This window comes from Theropithecus gelada, chromosome 7a (assembly GCF_003255815.1).
Source record: "Theropithecus gelada isolate Dixy chromosome 7a, Tgel_1.0, whole genome shotgun sequence".
Taxonomy (NCBI): Eukaryota; Metazoa; Chordata; class Mammalia; order Primates; family Cercopithecidae; genus Theropithecus; species Theropithecus gelada.
Genome location: NC_037674.1, coordinates 32151150 through 32178255, shown reverse-complemented (window position 1 = coordinate 32178255; position 27106 = coordinate 32151150).

The following is a 27106-nucleotide window of genomic DNA, read 5'->3' as shown; positions in this document are numbered from 1 at the left end:
ATGAACTCTTATGTTAATTTACCCTCCTTTCCTGCCTCATTTGCCTGTTCCGCACTCTTAATGTCCTCAGATTACACCTCTCAATAGAGTGCTGGTCCTTAAATTTGCTTTGACTCTGTTTTCTGGATAACTCAGGCAAAGACAATGCCCAAAACAGTATAGCAAGTGCTTAAGAAGATATTTTATAAATAAACTAAGAAAAAATTTGGCTGTAAATATAGAAATATAAATAGTTTTCCTTTAGTAAATTGAGAATTCATGACAATAGGAGCCCCAAAATTGAGATTAAAAAAAAAAAAAACACAACACTTTCAGCTACGTGTATGACATTGACATTTTTGTAGAATATTTCCTTTTTAAAAATATAATGTTTATTATTTAGGATTTGTCTAATGTTTCCTCATGATTACATTCAAGTTCTGCATATCTAGTGAGAATGCTTCATAAGTGATACTGTGTCTTTCTTAGGGAGTCACATTTACAGGTTCATACATTATGTCTGTAATATCAATTCATCATCTGGCCAAGATTGCTATTCCTTTTTTTTAACATGTGCATTTAAATGTCTCTACTTTTCTCATTTATCATCTCATCATTATTATCCACCTCAAATAATATAGTAGGCCTCATTTTTATTGCCTCCTGTTTCAGCCCCTCACTACTACCAACTAAAAGGTAAAAACCACAGAGGCAAGGATGTCTGCCTGTTGTTTTCAAGGATGTAATATTTTCCAAATGTGTGTACAGTGCCAACCACATATTTATTGAATGCATGAATGAACAGATGATGATTCAGATTAGTAGATCAGAGAATTTGTGTCCTTTATGACAGAACATTATTTTAATTTTTTTAGAGTCAGGGGATCTCACTATGTTTCCCAGGCTGATCTTGAATGCCAGAGTTCCAGCAATCTTCCCGCCTCGGCCACCCAAAGTATTGGGATTACAGGCATGAGCCACCGTGCCTAGCTGTGCCTAATTTATGTATTACATTTTATCATGGATACATATATTTAGGAAAAACATAGTATATATGGGGTTTGGTACTATCCACGGTCTCAGGCATCCACTGGGGGCCTTGGAATGTATCACTCTCAGATAAGGAGGGACTACTACCACAAAATAATAGCTTTACTATTTTTTCCAGTTCTGTGTACATTTGTAATCAACAGTAAGAGAGTTTTAATGTTTTGACAAACATTTAAAGGTCACAGGATAGTCATAATTGTTCCATTGATTATTATTATTATTATTTTTAGGACAGAGTCTTGCTCTGTCACCAGGCTGGAGTGCAGTGGCGTGATCTCAGCCCACTGCAACCTCTGCCTCCCAGATTCAAGCAATTCCCCTGCCTCAGCCTCCCAAGTTGCTGGGATTACAGGCACGTGCCACCATGCCCGGCTAATGTTTTGTATTTTGGTAGAGATGGGGTTTCACCATGTTGACCAAGATTGTCTCCATCTCCTGACCTCGTGATCCACCTGCCTTGGCCTCCCAAAGTGCTGGGATTACAGGCGTGAGCCGCCGTGCCCGGCCTCCATCAATTATTAAGATCACTTTGCACAGTTTCAGCTTGCACTCTCATTTTTATGGTTCTGCACTGCCTGCACTCTCTGCATTCAAGGGAAGGTGCAAGTTAAATGCTTAAAAATGAAAAACAGAATGTTCTTACCATAGACATGATCTGAAAAAAATGAAGAACCACTGACTGGAGATGATTAGCTGTAGATATTAGCCTCCCATTTGGATCAATCCCAAATCTCTATCTCCAGCTTAAGTTTCCAAGTGACTTTCGGGCATTCTACCAGCACTTAGTATGCAATACATCCAAAACTGAACTTCATCCTAACCCTCCCACCTACCAAAAAGTGCCAAGCAACTTGATTCTCTATCATAGAGTATCAGTTAGGATTAGTTTTGATGGCTAAACAGAGACCTAAAATAACAGTAGCTTAAACAAAGTAAAGATTAATTTTTCTATCAAAATAAAACTCTAGGGTTAGGCAACCCAGGGCTAATTCCAGTATAATGAATCACCAATTATTAGGAATCTAGGCCTTTCCTATTTTTTGTTCTATAATCCTTACCATTAAGCTTTTATCTTCAAGTTACTTCGTGGAAACAAACCAGCTGTGGGTGCTCGAACCTTGCCATTCCAGGCAGAAAGAAGAAAGGTAAAGAAAAAGTGCCGCCACGTGCTCTTCGAGATACTTTAGCAAACTCTCACGGATGCCCCATCCCAAAATGTCTGCTTATGTCTTATTAGACAATCCAATCTGTAATGGAGACAGAGAGACGTGGTTTTTAGCTGGGCACGTTGCTATCTTTTATATTAATACCATATGGGTCAGTTACATAGAAAATGGGTAGAATGAATATTAGGCAAGCAATTAGTGATCTCTTGTCAGACTTCCTTAATGATCCTACGATTCACCTAGTCATCAAGCCAGAGACTTGGGGATTATCTGAGACTCTTCTGTCTCCCTCACTGCCCATATCCAAGGTTAGTTTATTATACTTTCTAAATATCTTTTGCATTTGGAACTCCAGTTTTTCCTTTGATGCTCTATTGCCTAGAATAGTACATGACAGAGATTGTTGATGTTTATAAATGTTTGTAAAATTCTGATTCAATAGCTACTTTTCCTACAACTGGGGGAAGTTATGTCAGTGAACTTTACATCAGAGTCTTCAAATAATATTCAAAGAACATTCCTATTATATTATAAAGTGTAATTTCTGAAGTTCTTTAAGTTACAAAGCAATTTCCTATTCTCCAATACTAGTGGGAATTGAATTAGTTATTCAATTTCAGCAATATGAAACGTACTCCCCTCTCTGATATTTAATGTTTCTTAATTGTATAACTTTGTCTGTTAGTAGCTTCTTTCTCTTACACTCTCTCCTCCAGAAGACCTCTATGGGACTTCCCTCAACCTGCCCCCGCGTGCGCGCGCGCGCGCACACACACACACACACAGTGGTGGCCTCAAGAATCTTGTTCCTTACGAAGTCAAAATGTCAAACATCTCAATGGCAGGTATGAAAAACAGTAACTCTGTCCCTGCTGAGCCACCTGCTGAATATTCCATATGCCAGGTGCTAATTTTAGGAGAAAGAAAGGAAAGTTTAAAAATGTATTCTCTTCTCACTGCTCAGCAAGAGCCTCCTTTCCTTTTCTTCTCAAGCAGCTGCAGCAGAAGCTTATGTGAATGCAAAATACAAGCGGTATTAGAAACAAGGCAGAATTTAAAAGAATTCACCAGATGACTTAAACAAATAAACCTATTGGGTTAAGCTTATTGTTCTGGAGAGACTAAACACTGTGACTGGCCTTGGATTGATGGAATTCACTGGAATAGAGCAGGACCGACAAATTGGGATAAAATATTTGGCAGTTGTACTTTGTCCGAGGACAAATGACCAGCTTACTTTAAATTCATTCTCTGCAGCTGGGGAGTGGGTGGCCAGGTCTGCATCATACCTATTGTAGCCGAGTAACATTTCTTGACTTTGACAGGCTGCCCCCATTTGATTAGATATTTTACAAAACAATGTGCACCGCAGATCATTTGCAAAATGTTTTTGTTTCTCCAATTCCTGACATTCTGGGATAAATGAAGACCTCTGCAAGCTCTGAACATGCTCAGAGAATGGGTTGTTTTGACAAGCTGGAAAATAGACTATCTGCCAGCAGTCTGCAAGCCAGAGCTTTAATAGTAGTCATATTACAAATGCTATTTTCTCTTTGCCTTTATCGTATTCCTTTATAACTCTAAGTATTTTATTTGCTCAAATAGTTTATTTGAACACAGCAGCATTGGAGTGGGCAGTGGGAGCAAAAACACAGAGACCATTGTTGCAATTTCTTACTGCATTTGAAGTAATAGTTTTATTAATTTGCTTTTTCCAACTAACATTTCATGCAAAGTTGATGCCATTTCAACATGATTCTGTATGATAAGTTTAATGTATGGAAATTGGGATATCTAGAAGTTATGAAACAAGGAACCAATTAGGTATACAAAAGCTGATGACTCACTATAGAAGTATTCTTGGCCTACTGTGTTGTGTGTTAGTAACCATGGCCTACCCCAATTCCCATTTCTTTTAGTTGTGGAAGCTCTTGTGACTGCTTATCCCTATGTTTATTTACTGCTCTTTTTTTAAATCTGTGCCTCTGTGATGTTTCCTCATCTCCTAACATTTCTATTTATTCATTTTAGAAGCTAGACGTCTGCAGAAAGTGCTAGCTAATCAGTTAAGAATTATTCTTTATCCCTTTAGTATTTGTGTTAAATGTAAATGTAATCCTAGGCATTTTATATTTTAATTTGGGGGCTTATTTTGGAGATTTATTATTATTTTGTCAGTAATTATATTTGGAACTTTTTCATTCTTAAATCGGATTTTATTTTTATTATTTATATATTCTTTTGAGACAAGGTCTCACTTGGTGCCCAGACTGGAGTGCAGTGGTGTGATCTCGGCTCACTGCAACCTCCACCTCCGCCTCCTGGCTCAAGCGATCCTCCTGGCTTAGTCTCCCAAGTTAGTAAAACTACAGGTGTGCGCCACTACGCCCCGCTAATTTTTGTATTTTTGGTGGGGGTAGAGACAGGATTTTGCCATGTTGCCCAGGCTGGTCTTGAACTCTTGGGCTTAAGTGATCCACCTGCTTGGGCCTTGCAAAATGCTGGGATTACAGGTGTGAACCACTGCACCTGGCCCAAATCTGACTTTATGATTGAAGACAGATCTTCCTAAGAGACTGCTTTTTCCCACAAAAATAATTATTTTAGGAAGAACAAATAAAAATTTAAATAAAAGGAGCCTCTAATTGACCTTCAACTGATAGTCACAATTTTGCAAAGGAGAGGACTCTATCAGCTCTCTCGTTCCTACCTCACATCTTCCCCACTTAGTGCAGCATGGTCTTGGGCCAGTTACTTAACATCGCTGAGCCTCAATTCCCTTATCTGTGAAATGTGGATAAGAATACTACCTACCACTAGGATGTTTATAAGGATTAAGAGTTAATGTGTACAGGCTGGGCGCGGTGGCTCACGCCTGTAATCCCTGCACTTTGGGAGGCCAAGGTGGGCGGATCATGAGATCAGGAGATCCAGACCATACTGGATAACATGGTGAAACCCTGTCTCTACTAAAAATACAAAAAAAAAAAAAAAAATAGCCGGGCGTGGTGGCAGGCACCTGTAGTCCCAGCTGCTCCGGAGGCTGAGGCAGGATAATGGCGTCAACCTGGGAGGCGGAGCTTGCAGTGAGCTGAGATTGCGCCACGGCACTCCAGCCTGGGTGACAGAGCGAGACTCCGTCTCAAAAAAAAAAAAAAAAGTAAATAAAGAGTTAATGTGTACAAAGTGCAATGAACCACACCTGGCACGTAATAAAAGTTCCAAAAAATATTAGCTATTGTTATTGTAAAATTACTTCTATATAGATACATTTTCCTATCCTTTCTACTTTTCTTTCTCCTTCCCACATCAGCTTGTGAGAGAACAAGTCACTTCTAAGGATGCTAGGAGATTAGGAAGTGTGACCTGAAGCTGTAGTCACAGTCTAATCGTTTTGATAAACCCAAATGTTTAAATCCCAAAGAAAAAAATGTTCACGAAGACTGCCATATTGCACAACTCCAGGGGGCACCATCCACTTGGTAGTCAGAGTGACTGCTGTTCCTAAAATTGTGCAGTGGACAATCCATGCAGCTATACATGGTAGCTCTGCATCCTACCATTCAATTACTTTGTTTATTTTCCTCACAATTCATTGTTTTCTGTTTCATGTAAAGTTATGTGTGCATAATGACTGTGGACTGTGTTTAGGGTGGTGGTCCCATAAGCTTATAATACAGCATTTTAACTGTGCCTTTTCTATGGTTAGCTATGTTTAGAAACACAAATACTTACACTGTGTTATAATTGCCTACAGTATTCAGTACAGTAACATGCTGTCCAGGTTTGCAGCCTCAGAGCAATAGACTATAACATGTAGCCTAGGTGTGTAGTGGGTTATATCATCTAGGTTTGTGTAAGTACATTCATGATGTTCACACAATGACGAAATCACCTAATCAGGGATTTTTCAGAATGCATCCCCATTGTTAATGCATGACTGTATGTGTAGTTATATACACTCACTATATGACACACACACATAAAGCTTATCCATTGTTTTCCTTATACAAGTCTTTTTTTTTCTTTCTAAAGGTGTTGACATTCAACTGGGAGTTATATGTGTTTGTGTGCATCAAGGTTTATATTCACACCTACATGAAGTATTAATAGTGATAGAAAAATGTAAGAAGGTAAAGAATAAATTACATTTAACTGAGTTGAAAATGCTCATAATTTATAAACATGATTGCTTTTTCTTACCTCTATGAGATGATTACAAATGGCTCAAAGCAAAGTATGTGAATAGAACCAAAATATTTGATTAATTGATCATTGAAGTGATAGGGGCTGATAGTAGATTTCCTGTCACTAAATAAAAGACATAGTCAAGCTGTGATAAGTGTGATTGGCTAAATATCTCCACGATGTGTATGTCCGCTTTCTGTCATGTGTCTGTAGACACTGCTGGTGATTTGAATCAATATAACTTTTTTTATTATTGTGAATAAAATGCCTCATTTAGTTAGTTGTTTCTTTGACATGAGGAAAAATTGTTCTCTGATGAACTACTTCAAGAAATATCCATTGAATTTTGAATACTGTAACAGTTTTATTTCAACTTATGACCAGGAATGGAACTACATACAGGTGGTACTGAATTTCTACAAGATCCTCACTGCCATTTAAGCAACACAGATGTTTTCTTTATTCTTAATGAGTTAATCCCACTGCCATTCAAGCACAAGGAAGAAGCAGAAGATGCCCAAAGGCCTGTGTAGTTAAAGGGAGTAGAATAAGCAAAAAGCCTAGCTAATCTACAAATTTGATAATTCACCCTTGAATAATTGAAAGTTTGATATATTTGCATTAGGAATGTGTGAATCAAGAGCACTGAAGTTCAACACATGCTGTGCTAAAATTAAAATAGTACTCAGATGGACTGAACCATGATTTATGATGTGCTTTTTTCAGTCTTTGGCGTAGAATTTCCCTACTTACAAAAGAATCACAATGGAAAATACATAAAACTGTAGCTTTCCCTCTTGAGATGAATATTCTGCATATACTGATCTCTTGCTTCTTAAGTTACCATTCAATTCACTTCAACAGTCGTATAGTGAGCACCTTATTATGCTATTTCTGAGGATTCAAGGACGAATAAAACATAGTCACTGTTCTTAAGTCGTTTTCTCTCAATCTAAAGGATTGAAATAAAGTCAAGGCATCAAGGTACTGGGTTGGGGAGGCATGAAATAAAGTGTGAAAGGATGTAGGGCAGACATTTGGGTGTTGTTCTTTATAGCACTTTTTTTAGTAATCACTGTTAAATTGTTCTCCTACCCAGATTGCTTCCCCTATCTTTGTCAGCTCTTAGTATTGTCAACCTATCTTGTCTTGGGTTTAATAAAATATTCATCTAATAAATATGTGTGTTAAACTCTTAACGTACAAGTAACTTTTTGGGTGTTGTCAGTGACACAAAATGATTATCTTATAGCTGCTCACAATTTTCAATATTGGTTGAAAAGACAGTCACAGGAACTAACCCCCAAACAAGTCAAATGATGATTAACTTTATCATAGGATTATAAATAGCACTCAATAGGGACAATGTGAAGTCAGAGTTTAGTGTGGAGAATCAGGTTCTTGACCAAGATTACACCACTGGTAAGCAGCAGAGCTGGGGTTTGAGACCAGGGCTACCGATCGCCAACATCAGCGTTCTTTTTACTTTAAAATTACAACACAAAATAACATCATAAACATCATTGCTTATCACAGACATAGGCAACGTTAAAATTGTTTTCAGCATTTTGTGTGGAACGTTTACTTATTATTATACTTTTGATCTATTGAGGGTCTTTTAGGGCCTTTTTCACACTCTGGTCTTCCCTTCACCTAGAGAAAAACTCCTTTCTTTAGGATGCAGTGTAAAGAAACATGGACACTGAAGTATATCGCTGGTTATGTAGAGCCGGGGTCGTCAATCCCCGGGCCATGGACAAACTTTTCTCCCATCTGTGGAAAAATTAACTTCCATGAAACCGGCCGCTGGTCCCAAAAAGGGTGGGGAATGCTAACATAGCGTCTTCAGTTTCCTCATCTATAAAAACCTTGCAGGGTTGTGGTAGAGATTAAATGAAATAATTAATGCAAAGTCTCTAGCATAGCATGTCACTGACGGACCACTCTGGAAAGGTGAGTCATCTTCCCTTGAATTAAGAGAAAATATGCCTTTAAGTCAATCTGAGACAATACATTACAGCTGACAAGGATTGGCGGCCTATCTTGTTTACCTCCGTTGTTGCCCAGAGTGGAGCATGGAAATCCAGTGCACTGATACTCTTCTCTCAAGGTCATATTGACAAATGTAAGCAGAAGAAGTTTGATCATGTTTCTGTTTCTGTTTCTCGAGAAGTGACAACCTACTCCTAAAACATATTAAATAACTGGTCTGGATTTGGGGGACTGTTACCAACATTTAATAGTTCCAATAATAAGATTGTGGGAAAATAATTTGACCTTCTGTAATTGTTAATGATGTTGAACAACTTTTTATTGGTTTATTGGAAATTTATATTTTTTCCAGCGATTTGTCTGTTAATGTTCTTTGTCCCTTACTTAGTAATTTTCAGGAACTCTTGATAGATTATGGAATGTAATTTTTTTTTTTTTTTTGATACAGAGTCTCGCTCTGTCGCCCAGGCTGGAGTGCAGTGGCACAATCTCGGCTCACTGCAACCTTAGGCCTCCCAGGTTCAAGTGGTTCTCCTTTCTCCTGCCTCAGCCACCCAAGTAGCTGGGACTACGGGCATGCACCACCATGCCTGGCTAATTTTTTGTATTTCTTAGTAGAGATGGGATTTCACCATGTTGGCCAGGCTGATCTGGAACTCCTGACCTCATGTGATCCACTCACCTCTGCTTCCCAAAGTGCTAGGATTACAGGGGTGAGCCATGGCATCTGGCCTGTTGGTATATCTTTTAAATATATAGCTTATCTTCAAAAGATACACTGCATATCTTTTAGTTAGTTTACGTTATCTTTTCCATACATGAATTCTAAAGTTTTATGTAGCCCAATCTGCCAAATCTGACATGCCCTGTGAAACTCTCTACAATTCAAGACTATATATATGTCTTCCATGTCCTAGTACCATGTGTTCAAAACAGTATACTTTCTCCTCTGAATTGCCTTTTCACCTTTGTCAAAAATCTGTTGTCTATATATGTTTGCATGGTTTTATTTCTGGACTCCATCCTGTGCCAATGATTTCGTTGTCAATCTTCCTGATCAATAATTGCACATTGTATTGGTTACTGTAGCTTTACGATATGTGTTGAAATCAGGTAGCATTAGCTCTCCAAATTTTTTGTTCTTTTTCAAAATTGTTTTGGCGATTGTAGATCCTTTGCATTTCCATATGAATTTTATAATCAGCCTGTCAAATTCTGCCAAAAGGCCTGCTTGAGATGGAAATGAATGTACAGCTCAAATTGGGAAGAACTGATATCTTAACCATATTGAGCCTCCTGAAGCATGAAAAAGGTATATTTCTTCATTTATTCAGATTTTCTTTAATCAGTGTCAGTAATGTTTTGTAATTTCCAGTATGCAGGATTCTTACATCTTTGGTCAGATTTATCCCTAAATATTTTCTAGTTTTTGATGTTATTATAAATGATATTGTCTTAATTTTTAAAAATTTTCACTTGTTCATTCATGGTAAATAGAAATACAATTGATTTTTTAATATATTAATTTTGTATCCTGCATGCTTGCTAAACTCATTATTAGTTCTAGTACCTGTTTTGTAGATTCTTTAGAATTTCCTACATAGATGGTCATGTTGTCTTCAAATAATGACAGTTCTACTTCTTTCTTTTCAATCTGCGTGACTTTAATTTATTTTTCTTGCTTACAACCTCCAGTTAAATGTTTAATAGAGGCGGTGAGAGCAGACATAATTGTCTTTTCCCAATTTTAGAGGAAAGCTTTCTGTTTTTACAAGTATGATGCTAGCTGGGTTTTTTTTTTTTTAATAGATGCTGTTTATTAGATTGAAGATTCCCTTTTATATGTAGTTTGCTGAGATGTTTTTTTTATCAGAAACTGACGTTGGATTTTTTTTGAAGGCTTTATCCGTGTCTATTGAGATGATTATATGCTTTTCTTTTTTTTTTTTTTTTTTTTTTTTTTTGAGACGGAGTCTTGCTCTGTGGCCCAGGCTGGAGTGCAGCGGCGGGATCTCAGCTCACTGCAAGCTCTGCCTGACGGGTTTACGCCATTCTCCTGCCTCAGCCTCCCGAGTAGCTGGGACTACAGGCGCCCGCCACCACGCCTGGCTAGTTTTTTGTAATTTTTTAGTAGAGACGGGGTTTCACCGTGTTAGGCAGGATGGTCTCGATCTCCTGACCTCGTGATCCACCCGCCTCGGCCTCCCAAAGTGCTGGGATTACAAGCTTGAGACACCGCGCCCGGCCACTTTTCTTTTTAAGTTTGTGTTTATATGGTGTCTTATATCATTTTTTTGAAAGTAAAACAACTTTGATTTCCTGGGATAAAGCTAACTCAGTCATGATGTTTTATCCCTTTTGATTGATTTGCTAAATTTCGTTTAGCATTTTGCATCTATGTTCCTGAGGGATACTGGTTTGTAAATTTTTTTTTCATTATGTGTCTGTCTGGTTGTAATACCAGAGTAGTGGAGAACTCACAGAATTAGTTGGAAAGTATTTCCTCTTCAATTTTTTGGAAATTTATGAAGAATTAGAATTATTCATTAACTGTTCATTCATGAATGTAACATTCATTAAATGTTTGGTGGAATTCACGAATAAAGCCATCTGGATCAGAGTTTGCTTTGTGGGAAAGTTTTTTGACTGAAAATTTTATTTAATAGATATACATATTTTTGTTTTGTTGTTTTATTTTCGAGACACAATCTCAGGTCACTGCAACCTCCGCCTCTTGGGTTCAAGTGATGCTACTGCCTCAACCTCTCAAGTATCTGGCACTCACCATCATGCCCTGCTAATTTTTGTTTATTTTTAGTAGAGTCAGGGTTTCACTGTGTTGGCCAGTCTGGTCTCGAACTCCTGGCCTCAAGTGGTCCATCCACCTCGGCCTCCCAGAGTACTGGGATTACAGGTGTTAACCGCCTGATGCCCGGCCTATCTCTTTATATTATCTTTTTTCTTCTTGAATGGGCTTTGGTAGTATGTATCTTTCATGTGTTGGTCCTTCATCGAAATTGTTAAATATATTAGTTTGTGGTTGTTCATAATATTGCCTTATTATCCTTTTAGTATCTGTAGATATCTATATTGATGTCATCTCTCTGACTCCTGATATTGGTAATTTGTGTCCTCACTCTTTTTTCCTGATCAATTTAGAAATTTATCAATTTTATTAATCTTTGCAGGGTACCAGCTTTTAGTTTCCTTTTTCTTCCCCCCAACCTTTTTTTTTTTTTTTGAGACAGAGTCTCACTCTGTCACCCAGGCTGAAGTGCAGTGGTGTAATCACAGATCACTGCAGCCTCGGCCTCTGGGGCTCAAGTGATCCTCCCACCTCAGCCTCCCAAGTAGCTGGGAACACTGGTGTGCATCATTCCATCCAGCTAATTTTAAAATTTTTAGTAGAGACAGGGTCTAGCTATGTTGCCCAGACTGGTCTCGAACTCCTGGCCTCAAGGGATCCTCCTGCCTTGGCTGCCCAAAATGCTGGGATTCCAGGCACCAGCCATCTTTCCTTTAGCTTCATTGATTGTGTCTCTGGTTTTTCTGTTTTTTATTTTGTTTTATTTCTTTGATTTCTTCTCTGATATTTATTAATTCCTTCCTTTTGCTTATTTTGGGTTTAATTTGCTTTCTGTATGACTTAAATCCTATTATGTTTATTGTAACTTGTTTTGTGGCACAAAATATTGTTTATCTTGGTAAAATATCCCATTTGCACTTGAAAATAATGTGTATTCTGCTATTGTTTAGTGGACCTGTCTATACATGTCAATTAGGTCATCTTGGTTGATAATGTTTGAAAAACCTGTATCATTACTGATTTTCTGCTGACTTGATCTATGAATTATTGAGAGGGGGTATTGAAATGTTTTATTAGAATTGTTGATTTTCTATTTCTCCTTCTAGTTCTATTAATGTTTGTTTCATGTATTTTGAAGCTCTTGTATTAATTAGGTGAATAATGTTTTCAGAATGTCATATCCTTTCGGCTAATTGACCCCTTTATTAGAATGAAATGACCTTTCAAACTCTCTAGTAACAATCTTTGCTCTGAAATCTAGTTTGTTGGTCATTAATATAGCAATTTATTCTTTCTTTTGTTAATGTTAGCTTTCTTTTTCATTTTTAAAATTAACCTATTGGTGTTTTTCATATTTAAAGTGTATTTTTTATAGATAGCATAATATTTTCTTGCTTTTTAATCCAATCTGATAACTTCTGTCTTTTAATTTGGTGTGTTTGGACCATTTACATTTTTTTCTTCATATTTATATATCTTTTATTGACAAATAAAAATTGTATATATCTATGGTGAAAAACATGATGTTTTGAACCATGTATACATTGTGGAGTGGCTAAATCAAGCTTATTAACATATGCATGATTTCACAGTTATCTTTTTAAAATTTTTATTTTTAAAAAATTTTTGTGGATGCATGGGTAGGTGTATATATTGATGTGCTACATGAGATGTTTTGATGTAGGCATGCAGTGTGTAATAATCACATCATGGAAAATGGGGTGTCCATCCCTCAAGCATTTATCCTTTGTGTTTCAAACAATCCAATAATACTCTTTTAGTTATTTTTAAATGTACAATTAAATTGTTTTGATTATAGTCCCTATGTTGTTCTATCAAACATTAGGTCTTATTCATTCTTTCTAACTATTTTTTTGTACCCATTAACCATACCCACCTCCCCAACACAACTCACTACCCTCCCCACCCTCTGGTAACCATTCTTGTATTCTCTAACTCCATGAGTCCAATTATTTTTATTTTTAGGTCTCACTCGTAAGTGAGAATATGTGATGTTTGTCTTTTTGTGCCTGGCTTATTTCACTTAACATAATGCCTTCCAGTCCCATCCATGCAGTTGCAAATGACTAGGATCTCATTCTTTTTTATGGCCAAATAGTACTCCATTATGTATAGGTACCACATTTTCTTTATCCATTCATCTATTGATGGACACTTAGGTTACTTCCCAATCTTGGCTACTGTGAACAGAGCTGCAACAAACCTGGGAGTGAAGAAATATACTGACTTCCTTTCTTTGGGGTGTATACCCAGCAGTGGGATTGCTAGATTCTATGGTAGCTCTCTTTTTAGTTTTCTGAGGAACTGTTAAACTGTTCTCCATAGTGGTTGTATTAATTTACATTCTCACCAACAGTGTATGAAGGATCCCTTTTCTCCACATCCTATCCAGCATTTGTTATTGCCTGACTTTTAAATAAAAGCCATTTCAACTAGGGTGAGATGATATCTCATTGTATTTTTTTAAAACCTTTCCTATGGTGCTGATCATTGTAGTTTTTATTTGCATTTCTCTGATGATCAATGATGTTGAGCACCTTTACATATGCTTGTTTACCATTTGTATGTCTTTTGAGAAATGTCTATTCAAATCTTTTGCCCATTTTTAATAGGATCATTAGATTTTAGTTATCTTTTTTGGGTGATAAGAACTTAAAACCTACTCTCTTAGAAATCCTCAAGTATACAATATGTTGTTATTAAATATAGTCACCATGTTCTACAATAGATCTCTTGAACCTGTTCCTCCTAAATGAAATTTTGTATCCTTTCATCAACATTTTCCCAATATCAGCCTTCAACCCTGAATCCCTAGTAACTACCATTTTAATCTCTGCTTCTATGAGTTCAGACTTTTTTAGATTCTACATATAAGTGAGATCATACAGTACTTGTCTTTCTGTGCCTTGTTTATTTCACTTAACATAATGATAACGTCCTCTAGGTTTATCCATGTTGTTGTAGATGACAAGATTTGCTTCTTTTTTTTTTTTTTTATTCTGAATTTCTTTAACCATTTTTTTTTTGAGGGATACTTTGTTTTTTTTTTTTTTTTTTTTTTTTTTTTTTTTTTTTCAGTTGAGACGGAGTCTTGCTCTGTTGCCTGGGCTGGAGTGCAGAGGCACGATGTCGGCTCACTGCAACCTCCGACTCCCAGGTTCAAGCAATTCTCCCACCTCAGCCTCCTCACTAGCTGGGATTACAGGTGCATGCCACCATGCCCGGCTAATTGTTGTATCTTTAGTAGAGACAAGGTTTTGCCATGTTGGCAAGGCTGTCTTGAACTCCTGACCTCAAGTGATCTGCCTGCCTCTGCCTCTCAAAATGCTGGGATTACAGGTGTGAGCCACCACGCCCGGCTCCCTAGCTTGATTTCATATCTTGGCTATTGTGAATAATGTTGCAATGAACATGGGAGTGCCAATAGCTCTTTGATATATTGATTGCATTTCCTTTGGATATATACACAGCAGTGGGATTGGATCATGCTATAGTTATATTTTTAATTTTTTGAGGAACCACTATACTGTTTTCCATAATAACTATACTGATTTATGTTCCCACAAACAGGCACAAGTGTTTCCTTTTCTTTTTCTCCATATCCTTACCAAGACTTGCTATGTTTTCTCTTTTTTGATAATAGTTATTCTAACAAGTGTGAGATAATAGAAGTATCTCATTATAGTGTTTTGTTTGTTTGTTTTTGAGTTTTTGAGACTGAGTCTGGCTTTGTTGCTCAGGCTGGAGTACAGTGGTGCAATCTTGGCTCACTGCAACCTCTGCCTCCTGGGTTCAAGTGATTCTCATGCCTCAGCCTCCAGAGTAGCTGGCATTACAGGTGCGTGCCACCATGCCTGGCTAATTTTTTGTATTTTTAGTAGAGACGGGGTTTCACTGTGTTAGCCAGGATGGTCTCAATCTCCTGACCTTGTGATCTGCCTACCTTGATCTCCCAAAGTGCTGGAATTACAGGTGTGAGCCACTTCGCCCAGTCCTGTTGTTCATTCTTTTATCTTTCTGTTTCGTCTCATTTAATCACCATAATAACCCAACAAGACAGGAACTATTATTATCCCCATTTTTCTTTCTCTTTTTTTTTTTGGCGGTGGGGAATGAAGTTTCATTCTTGCCACCTAGGCTGGAGTGCAACGGCGCGATCTGCGCTCACTCCAACCTCCGCCTCCTGGGTTCAAGTGATTGTCCTGCCTCAGCCTCCCAAGTAGCTGGGATTACAGGCATGCACCACCACGCCCAGCTAATTTTTGTGTTTTTAGTGTTTTAGAGATGGAGTTTCATCATGTTGGCCAGGCTGGTCTTGAATTCCTGACCTCAGGTGATCAGCCCACCTCGGCCTCCCAAAGTGTTGGGATTACAGGTGTGAACCACCATGCCCAGCCTCATTGTAGTTTTAATTCACATTCCCTGATGATGAGTGGGTTGACTATTTTTCCATATACCTGTTGGCCATTTGTATGTCTTCTTTTGAGAAATGTCTATCCAGGTTCTTTGCTCATTTTAAAATCAGGTTGTCTTCTCACTATTAACTTGTTTGAGTTCCTTATATATTTTTGATATTGACCCTGTATCAGAAGTGTTGTTTACACATATTTTCTCCCACTCTGTAGGTCATCTTTTTACTCTGTTGATTGTTTCTTTTGCTGTGCAGCAGCTTTTTAGTTTGATGTAATTCTATTAGGGTTTCCAGTATGACTGGGGGAATAGTGTATTATGTATTCTTTTGTGTCTGGTCTGCTTTTCTCTCCACTCAACATTGTATCTGTAAGATTTATTTGTGTTGTTTTATGTATCAGTAGTTTGTTACTTAGTGATTGATATCTAACATTCCAATATGTAAACAAACTACATTTATTTACCAATTTTATTATTGATGGACATTTAGATTGTTTGAGGTTACTATGAATAAAATTGCCATGGACATTTACGTAGGAGTGGTTTGATAGGTATGTGACAGCACTATGCACTAGATGCTGTGAGAGCACAGATGGATGTTTCTGGGGAAAGTGAAGCTTGAGCTGAGTTTTTAGGGGCGTAAGAGGTGACTGATGGGAAAGTAAAGGAGAGGTTTCTAGACAGGAAGAAGAGTCATAAGCAAAAAGGAAGAGAATCAGTAATAAATTATAAGAAAGGAGGCAGAAAAGAGACCAAAGTGGTACGTGGACATTGTTATGATAAATTAAAGAGCTCAAACTTCACCCCAAGGAATTTCAAACATGGTAAGATTTTCTTTCAATAAAAATATCTCTGATCACAGCATGGAAAATGGATTGCAGAAGGGTGGAACTGGAGACTGGGAGACCTGTTAGGAAGTTTTGGTGAGGGGCTTTCCAAACCAGATAACAAAACATTATGTTATAAAGTTACAACAGTTAAGTCACCATGGTAGTCTACCAAAAAAAAGATAGATTTGAATGTAAAATTTGTGTATGGTAAAAATAACACAATGCTACTGAACAAATAATAAACTAGGGAGAAAATATTTCAAAATATATAGTAGACAAATTGTAACTATATTAATAATTCCCTAAGATAAATAAGAAAAGAGCAAAAAATCTAATAGGAAAACAGGTAAGGAATACAAAGGGGCAATCTACAGATGAAATATAAATGGACAATCATGAAAAAATGTTAAACTACTGCCTAAGTGATTATGTCTAAAATTAAAATAATGAGAAAAAATTTACATCTCAGAGTAGCAAAAGGTAAGAATATTTATGATATCAAATGCTGGCTTGAGAATAGGGAAACACGCGGGGCGCGGTGGCTCAAGCCTGTAATCCCAGCACTTTGGGAGGCCGAGACGGGCGGATCACGAGGTCAGGAAATCGAGACCATCCTGGCTGACACGGTGAAACCCCGTCTCTACTAAAAAATACAAAAACTTAGCCGGGCGAGGTGGCGGGCGCCTGTAGTCCCAGCTACTCGGGAGGCTGAGGCAGGAGAATGGCGTAAACCCAGGAGGTGGAGCTTGCAGTGAGCTGAGATCCGGCCACTGCACTCCAGCCTGGGCGACAGAGCGAGACTCCGTCTCAAAAAAAAAAAAAAAAAAAGAGAATAGGGAAACACATGTTTAAAATATAAATTGGATGGCCGAGTGTGATGGCTCACGCCTATAATCCCAGCACTTTGGGAAGCCGAGGCAGGCGGATCACCTGAAGTCAGGAGTCCAAGACCAGCCTGGTCAACGTGGTGAAACCCCATCTCTACTAAAAATACAAAAATTAGCCAGGCCTGGTTTGCCTGTAATGCCAGCTACTTGGGAGGCTGAGACAGAAGAATCGCTTGAACCCGGGAGGCGGAGGTTGCAGTGAACCAAGATTCCACCATTGCACTCCATCCTGGGCAACAAGAGTGAAACTCTGTCTCTAAAAAAAAAAAAAAAAAAAAAAAAAAAAAATTGGTGCAATCATTTGGAAAGCAACTGGCACGTATATTTTGACCTTGAACACGTTACAGGAAATATTTGAAAGATTTACACAGAAATTTTCCCAGAAATATTTTCACTATAAAACAAAGATATACTTCCAATGATATTCATTTGAATGTTGCTTATAATAGTAAAAGCATGGGATAATCTAAGTAGGGTTTTGAGAAGCTGTGTTACATCTATACGGTGGAACACTCTTCCTATTTTTTTAAAAATTAAGCATATATATATATATATTTCAAGAATAGAAAGGTATCGACAGTATGCTATTGGGTGAAAAAGGTCAAGTTCTAGAAAATAATGGAAGGTATGATGTTATTTTTACAAACATTTGTTAAATGTAGTATATGTCAGAAACTGGGCCATTAACTAGTGATCCAGAAAAGAACAAGATAGAAAAAGTTCTGGCAATTGTGGAGTTAAAAAATCGTCAACAGGTTAAAAATCATTAACCCCTGGGGAAAGCAAATGACAGAAGTGAGAGGGGGAAGGATGTTTACTTTTTCCTTTATTTACATATTTGGATTATTACATTTTTGTCAATAAGCAACTTTTGCTTTTGTAATTTAAAAACTAAGCCTTAAAAGAAGTCAGTTATACTATTTTTATCAAATATTTAAAGCAGTGGTAAAACCAATTAACATTCTTGAAAGTGTGAAGAAATGGATGCTCTTATACTCTGTTTTAGAGAGCTTTCATTTGCATATACATTTTGGATTGCAACTTGGTAATATATATTTTTTAAAACCTTAAAAATTTGCTTTGATACAAAAATTTTCTAGGAATTTATCTTGGGGAAAAATTTAAAAGTATGAAAAAATCTACAAATATGTTCATTGCAGCTTTCTTTATAACAGTGTAAAATTGGCAACAACTTAAATATCCTTCAACATGGGATTGCTTAATTAAATCATGGTACAAACGTAAAATTTAAAATGACTATTGGCAGCATGTCGGTTGCCACCCTAACCGTCATTTTCCTTTTCTCCCTTGCTAACAGAATTGCCATTTTTTGAAGATATTGAGTGGCAAGATGATCAAGGAAGACGGGTGCAGTTCAGGTAGTGAATTGTGATTGATGATGGTCACCTTACACCCACGTATTTGGTTTAGGAGTTGACAGATGGTCTATTTCCGGTCAGTGAGACATCAAAGTAGTTATTTATGGAGTTTTTTGGAAGTATGCATTATATTTAAGAGGTGCATGAAGAGAAAACTGTTTATTTTCACCTTCTTTGGATATTTTGTGTGAAGATGTAAGAATGTGATGCTTGGAGCTATGTAGCTATCTGAGGCTCTTGAGAGAAAGCCATGAGTCACAGAGAAACCACCCAAAGCCTTCACTGTTGAATGGTCATGACCAGTTTTGAAACTGTCTAATTCCAGACTTTTTAATTATTAATTTTTTTTGGTTGAGCATCAACATTACTTACAAGTAAAATTGACCTGATTGATAAAGCTCTATACGCAGTGAAAAGATGTACAACTCTGGAATTAGCTTATGTTGAAATCATGGGTAGCTCTTACTAGTGCTACTCACCATTACACCATGAACTATTTACATAAATTATCAAAGCCTTAGTTTTCCCATCTATAAAATGGAAATAATATAGTTTCTATCTTATAAGGAAGTTTTTAATGTCAGTGACAAATCTTTATGTATATATATATAGAGTTTAGCAGAGTGACTTTAGTGAAGCTCAGTATTAACTATTAATAAAGTAACAATATTAATCTATACTGATATAGAGGATATACATGTAATATTAAGTGATGAAAGCATCATTATGTACAGCAGTTACCATTTTATAAAAATAAATATATATCCCTAGAAAAATTCTAGAAATGCATACCAATTAAGGTATTATTAATAATAATGCTTATCTTTGGGTATTAGGATTACTGATACTTTTAATTCTGTTCTTTTTATTTTTCTAAATGTTCTGGAATTTTAAAAGTAAGCATATATTATACACATACATGTATACATACACACACATACACATATATGTTTTAAAGCAGTTAAATTTGGTGGGTGGTATGAAGAGGCAGAAAGAATGGAAAAACCTGCAGAGAATATTCAGAGGGAGTGAAGAATAGGGAGTGAGAACAGCTGCAGAAGCAAAGGGAGGAACTGATTTTAGGAAAGGGGTAATCAACATTATGGAGTGCTTCTGGAGAGTGACAAGTCAGATAAAGATTGAAAAGCATTCACTGAGTTTCATCTTACAGAGACCAGTGGTTACCTTAGAGAGAACTGTGTCAACTAAGAAACCAGAGTGCAGTGAAAATGAGAAGTAAATGCTCAACTAAGAAAGGAGTTGAAAAATGACTAAATGGCAAAAGTAAATGTATATTAATCTTTCAATAAGCTGGACTGTGAAGAAGAAAGAGAGGGAGTGTTTCAGGAAAAATCCAGCAAAGAAGAGATTTAAGCTACAGAATGGGAGAGAGAGTAGTTAGGGCAGGGGTCCCAAAGAGGCAGAAGAAAATGGTATCCAGTTGTATTTGTGTGGGAAAAAAATCTTTCAGTGAGAATTTTCATCACTTCATTTAGTGGTGTTTTTCGCTTTGAGGGACAGAATTTCATAATTTTAATGTAAAATATTTTTCATTATTGTCAGTGATTTTATGTCTTATTGTAAAAATAATTTCTTATCCCAAGGTCATAAAGATGCTCGCCTATATTCTCTTCTAAAAATGTTTAAAATTTGCATTTAAGTCCATAGTTCATCTTCAGTTGATTTTTGTTTATGGCATGAGGTAGATATCTTATTTCATCAAAAAACGATAGCCAATTATCTCAGGTTTGTTACTTTTATCCATTGGTATTTGGTGGTACCTCTGCCATGCACAATAGTGATTTGTAAGAGCTAAGTGTTAGCATCTCTCTCCAACTCTGCATTCCCTGAAGTCATACTGGTACCTTGAAAGCAGGCAAGTTTTAGTATTTACACATGGAAATCAGCAGGCAACTACAAACAAGGCTGTTTTGGCTGGGAAGCTGGCTAGTTTGTGATGAATGGCTTTTTCAAAAGGAATCTAGATTCTAGAATCTAGATGCTAGATTTGAATTGCTAATATTTTGGCAGATTTAGCATAGATTGTTGCATCTATGTTCATGAGTAAGATTAATCTGAAATTTTTTTTTTTGTAATACTTTCGCTTGGCTTTTGAATGGAAATTGTGCTATCATTGTAAATTAACTGGGAATTGCTTTCTTTCTTTCTATTCTCCGGAAAAGTTTGATTAAAACTGAAATTAACTCTTTCCAGTAGAACTTATCAGTAAAATCATTTTGGGCCTGCTATGGTGTGTGTGTGTGTGTGTGTGTGTGTGTGTGTGTGCGTGCGCACACACGTGTATGTGCATGCATGCACATGCCTGTGAAAAGATTTAGGGTACTGACACAATTTCTTTTTCTTTTTTTTTGAGACAGAGTCTCATTCTGTCGCCCAGGCTGGGGTGCAGAGTCGCCATCTCGGCTCACTGCAACCTCCACCTTTTGGGTTCAAGTGATTCTCGTGCCTCAGCCTCCCAAGTAGCTGGAACTATAGACCCCCGCCACCATGCCTGGCTAATTTGTGTATTTTTAGTAGAGATGAGGTTTCGCCTTGTTGGCCAGGCTGGTCTCGAACTACTGACCTCAAGTGATCCACCTGCCTCGGCGGTGCCAGGATTACAGGCCTGAGCCACAGTGCCTGGGCAACAATTTCAATATTGGTTGTAAGACCATTCATGTTTTCCTATTTTTATTTCATTTTTTTTCTGTTGTTTTTCTGGAGTCCATTTTCTAAGAAGTTGTCCTTCTTACTCAAGTTATCAAATCTATTGGCATAAAGATTTTCTTAACATTCCTGTGTTAGCTTTTTAATTATGCTTGATCTGTAGTTTTAAAAAAAATTTTCAATATTTTAATATGTGTCTCCCTTTTTATTGATCAACCTTGCCAGAGGTTTGCCAATTTTGTTGGCATTTCAAAAACAACCTTTTTCTTTGTTGATGCTCTTTGGTGTGTATTTGTTTTCCGTTTCTTTAATTTATGTTTTGATTATTTTTTCACTTTTAATATCTTGTTCTGTTGCCCTTTGTCTAATGTTAAAAGTCTGGCCGGATGCAGTGGTTCACTGCATAGTGGCTCACTGCCAGACCTAACTTTTAACATTAGAAAAAGAGCATTTTTGGAAGCCAAGTTGAGAGGATAGTTTGAGGCCAGGAGTTTGAGATCAGCCTGGCCAACATAGTGAGACCCCTGTCTGTACAAAATAAATAAAATTGTCTTATTAATTTTTTACCTTTTCTTTTTTCTGAAATTTGGCTATATATTTTCTCCTAGCACTACAAGTTTTGATCTGTACTATTTTTGTTATAATTTAGGTCAATTTTTTAAACTTCCATCATATTTTTCTTTATTCCATGAATAATTGCTAAATATATAACTTTTTGAATATTTTAAAAATTTATTTATTGTGACTATTATACTGTATATAATACTGATGCATCAAAATTTATCAAGACTCGCTTTATCTCCTAACACGTGGTCCATTTTCATAAACACTACATGTGTATTTAAAAGGTTACAGTTTTTGCAGTTGCTGGGTACAATGTTCTATATATTTCTATTAAATTAAACTGTTCATATATTCCTTATCCTTACAAGTTTTAAAAATCTGTTTTACTGTTAATTATTAAGAGAGTTTCTTAAAATCTGTCATCTTGATGGTAGATTTGTCAATTTCTCCTTGTGATTTTGTCAATATTTGATTTATACTAAAGGTGAGTTACTATTTGAATAAGTTTTTCTCAACATTTTATTGACTTCTACATAAAACTGACCTCTACATTAAACTTGAAATAATAGTTCAGTGAACATTTATATATCTTTTGCCTAGATTTACGAACCACTAACCTTTGCCACATTGCTTTCTCTATTTCTATATGTGTATGGATGAATATATATGTATATATTTTTTAACATAGAGGTGAAATTGACATAAAATTAACAATTTGGAGTGCACAATTCAGTGGCATTTAGAACATTCACAATGTTGTGCAACCACCACCTCTATTTCTAAAACATTTTCATCACCTCAGGAAAAGCCTTATATCTACTGAGCAGTCACTTCCTACTCCCCCAACCAGCTCTTGGGAACCACCCATCAATATATCTCTATGGATTTACCTATTCTAGGTTGTCCATGTAATATGGGATCTTTCTATTTGGCTTCTTCATTTAGCATAATCTTTTGAAGTTCAAGCACGTTGTAGCATGTATCAGTACTTCATCTCTTCATAAGACTGAGTAATATTCCATTATATGTATGTACATTTTGTTTATGTATTCATCTGTTAATGGACATTTGGACCATTTCTATTAATACCTTTTGGCTATTGTGAATAATGCTGCTATAAACATTTGTGTAAAAGCATCTGTTTGACCTTCTGTTTTCAGATCTTTTGGGTATATAGTTAGGAGTGGAATTGCTGGCCATATGGTAATTATATGTTTAACTTTTTGAAAAAATCGTTATCTGTTTCTACAGTGGCTGCATCATTTTACATTCCCACTAGCAATTTGTGAGAGTTCTAATTTCTCCACATCTTACCAATACTTGTTATTTTCCAGTGATGACAATGATGATTATTACTATTATGGCTCACCTAGTAGGTATGGAGTAGTATCTCATTGTGGGTTTGATTTGCGTTTCTCTAGTGGCTAATGATGTGGAACAATTTTTCATGTGCTTGTTGACAATTTGTATAATCTTTTTCGGAGAAATAGCTATCAAGAACTTTGCTCATTTTTAAATTGGGTTGTCTTTTTGTTATTGAAGTGTTAAAATTCTTTAAATATATTATGGACAGGAAACTCTCTCTTTTTTTTTTTTTTTTTGAGACAGAGTCTCGCTCTGTTACCCAGGCTGGAGTACAGTGGCACAATCTTGGCTCACTGCAACCTCCACCTCCCGGGTTCAAGCAATTCTTCTGCCTCAACCTCCCGAGTAGCTGGGATTACAGGCATGTGCCACCACGCCCAGCTAATTTTTAGTAGAGACGGGGTTTCACCGTCTCTACTAAATATTGGCCAGGCTGGTCTCAAACTCCTGACCTTGTGATTTGCTGGCCTCGGCCTCACAAAGTGCTGGAATTACAGGCGTGAGCCACCGCACCTGGCCTCTGGACACTAGACTCTTATCACATATATGATTTGCAAGTATTTTCTCCCTTGTATCAGTTGTCTTTTCATTTAATAATGGCCTTTGATGTATGAATGTTTTTCATTTTGATAAAATCAAGTTTATTTTGTTGTCTGTTGCTCACGCTTTTGATAGCATATCTAAGAATCCACTGTTCAAGGACATGAAAATTTACCCCTATATTTTCCGCTAAGAGTTTTATAGTTTTTGTTCTTACATTGAGGTCTTTGATCCATTTTGAGTTAATTTTTCTATGTGCTGTGATGTAGGGGGTGCCTGTTTATTCTTTTGCATGTGATATTCAGTTGTCCCAGAACCATTTGTTAAAGAGACTATTCGTTCCCCATTGAATGGTCTTGGCATTCTTGTTGAAAATCAATTGGCCATAGATGTATGGATTTACTTATGGACTCTCAATTTTACTCCATGGTTCTACAGGTTTATCCTTATGCCAGTATCACCTTGTTTTGATTACTTTAGATTTGTATAAGTTTTAAACCAGGAAGTGTGTGACTTCCAGCTTTGTTATTCTTTTTTCTTTTTGAGACGGAGTCTCGCTTCATCGCCCAGGCTGAAGTGCAATGGCACAATCTTGGCTCACTGCAGCCTCTGCCTCCTGGGTTCAAGTGATTCTCCTGCTTCAGCCTCCCCAGTAGCTGGGGTTACAGGCGCCTGCCACCAGGCTGGCTAATTTTTGTATTTTAGTAGAGACGAGTTTTCACCATGTTGGCCAGGCTAGTCTCAAACTCCTGACCTCAAGCGATCTACCCGCGTTGGCCTCCCAAAGTGCTGGGATTACAGGCCTGAGCCACCATGCCTGGCCTGTAATTCTTTTTCAAGATTGTTTTGGCCCCTTGTAGCTATATGAATTTGAGAATTGGCTTTTACATTTTTGTGAAAAGGCCATTGGAATTTTGACAGGAATTATGTTATCTCTGTAGATTTGGATAGTATTGCCATCTTTAGTTTTCCAATCCACCAACACAAGGTGTGCTTCTATTTATTTAGCTCCTTTTTAATTTCTTTCAGCAATGTTTCAGTGTAGATGCCTTTCACTTCCTTGTTTAAATTTATCATGAGATATTTTTGTCTTTTGGATGTTATTATAGTGGAATTGTATCCTCACTTTCTTTTTCAGATTGTTTAGTGCTTCTGTATAGCAACGGAACTGATTTTTGAGTATTGTATTACACCTGCAATTTGGATGAATTCACTTATTAGCTCTATTGTTTCTTCTGTGGATTTTTTTTTGAGACTGAGTCTTGCTTGTCGCCCAGGCTGGAATGCAGTGGTACGATCTCGGCTCACTGCAAGCTCCGCCTCTTGGGTTCACGCCGTTCTCCTGCCTCAGCCTCCCGAGTAGCTGGGACTACAGGTGCCTGCCACCACGCCCGGCTAATTTTTTGCATTTTTAGTAGAGAGGGGGTTTCACCATGTCAGCCAGAATGGTCTCGATCTCCTGACCTTGTGATCCGCCTGCCTTGGCCTCCCAAAGTGCTGGGATTACAGACGTGAGCCACCGCACCCAGCCTTTTCTGTGGATTTTTTGATATTTTCCATATAATAAGGTCATCTGCAAAAAGGAATAGTTTTACTTTTTCTTTTTAATCTATATTCCTTTTACTTTTTTCTTGCCTAATTTCTCTAGCTAGAACTTCCAGTAAAATGTTAAATTGTACCTGTGAAAGTGGACATACTTGTCTTGTTCCTGATCTTGGGAGAAAAGCTTTCAGTCTTTCACTATTGAGTATAGTATTAGCTGTGGGTTATTCATAAATGCCCTTTATTATGTTAAGGAAGTTCCTTCCTATTTTTAGTTTTCTGGGTGTTTTTGCTCATGAAATAGTATTGAATTTTGTCAAATGTTTTTCTGCATCAATTGAGATGATAATATCGTTTTTCCTTCATTCTATTAATGTGATATGTTACATTGATCGATTTTCGTATGTTGAATCATCCTTACATTCTGTAGATTCCTGGTATAAAACCCATGTGGTCACACTGTGTAATCTTTTAATATGCTGTTGAATTTCATTTGCTAGTATTTTGTTGAGGAGTTTTGCAACTATATTCATATATGCTGAGTATATTGCATATTCTCCTGTGGTTTCTTTACTTGGCTTAGGTGTCAGGGCAATGCTGGTTTCATAGAATGAGTAGAAAGCATTCCTTTCTCTTCTTTAGGAAGACTTTTAGAAGGATTGATGTTAATTCTTTATATGTTTGGTATAATTCACCAGCGAAGTCATCTGGTCCTGGAGTTTTCTTTGTTGGGAGTTTTATTATTATTATTACTGATGTAATCTCTCTCTCTCTCTCTCTCTCTCTCTTTTATTTTTTGAGCCCTGCTCTGTCACTCAGGCTGAAGTGCAGTGGCACAATCTTGGCTCACTGCAACCTCTGCCTCCTGGGTTCAAGCAATCCTCCTGCCTCAGCCTCCTGAATAGCTGAGACTACAGGTGCATGCCACCATGCCGAGCTAATTTTTTGTAGAGGCAGGGCTTCACCATGTTACCCAGGCTGGTCTCAAGCTTTCCTTCTGCCTCAGCCTCCCAAAGTGCTAGGATTACAGGTGTGAGCCACTGCGCCCTTTTAAATGTAAATGGTTGTTGCTTGATGTTCCCTCTGACCCCTGCTTTTTGCTATATCCCATTGGTTCTGGTATGTTGTTTTCATTTTTATTTATATCTAAGTATTCTCCAACTTCCGTTGTGATTTCTCCTTTGATCTATTCATTGTTTAAGAGTGTTTTTAAATTTCCCATATTGGTGAATTTTCACAAATTTATTTGTGAATAAAAATAGTTTTCCTTTTGTTAATTGATTTTTAGGTGCATCCCATTGTGGTCAGAAAATATACTTCCTTTGATTTCAATTTTTAATAATTTATTGAAACAATAACATATTGTTATGTGGCCTAATATATGATCTCTCCTGTAGAATGTTCCATGTGCATTTGAGAAGATTGTTTATTGTGTTGTTGGGTAGAGAGTTTTATCTATATCTGTCAGGTCTGGTTTAAATAGGTCTAGTTGGTCTAGGTCAGTGCTATTCAATCTTTTGGCTTTCCTGGGCCACATAGGAAGAACAATTGTCTTGGGCCACACATGAAATACACTAACACTAACCATAGCCGATGAGCTAAAAAAAAAAAAAAAGAAATCACACACAAAAATCATATCTTAAGAAAGTTTACAATTTTGTATTGGGCCACATCCAAAGTCATCCTGGGCTGCATGCAGCCTGTGGGACTGCAGGTTGGA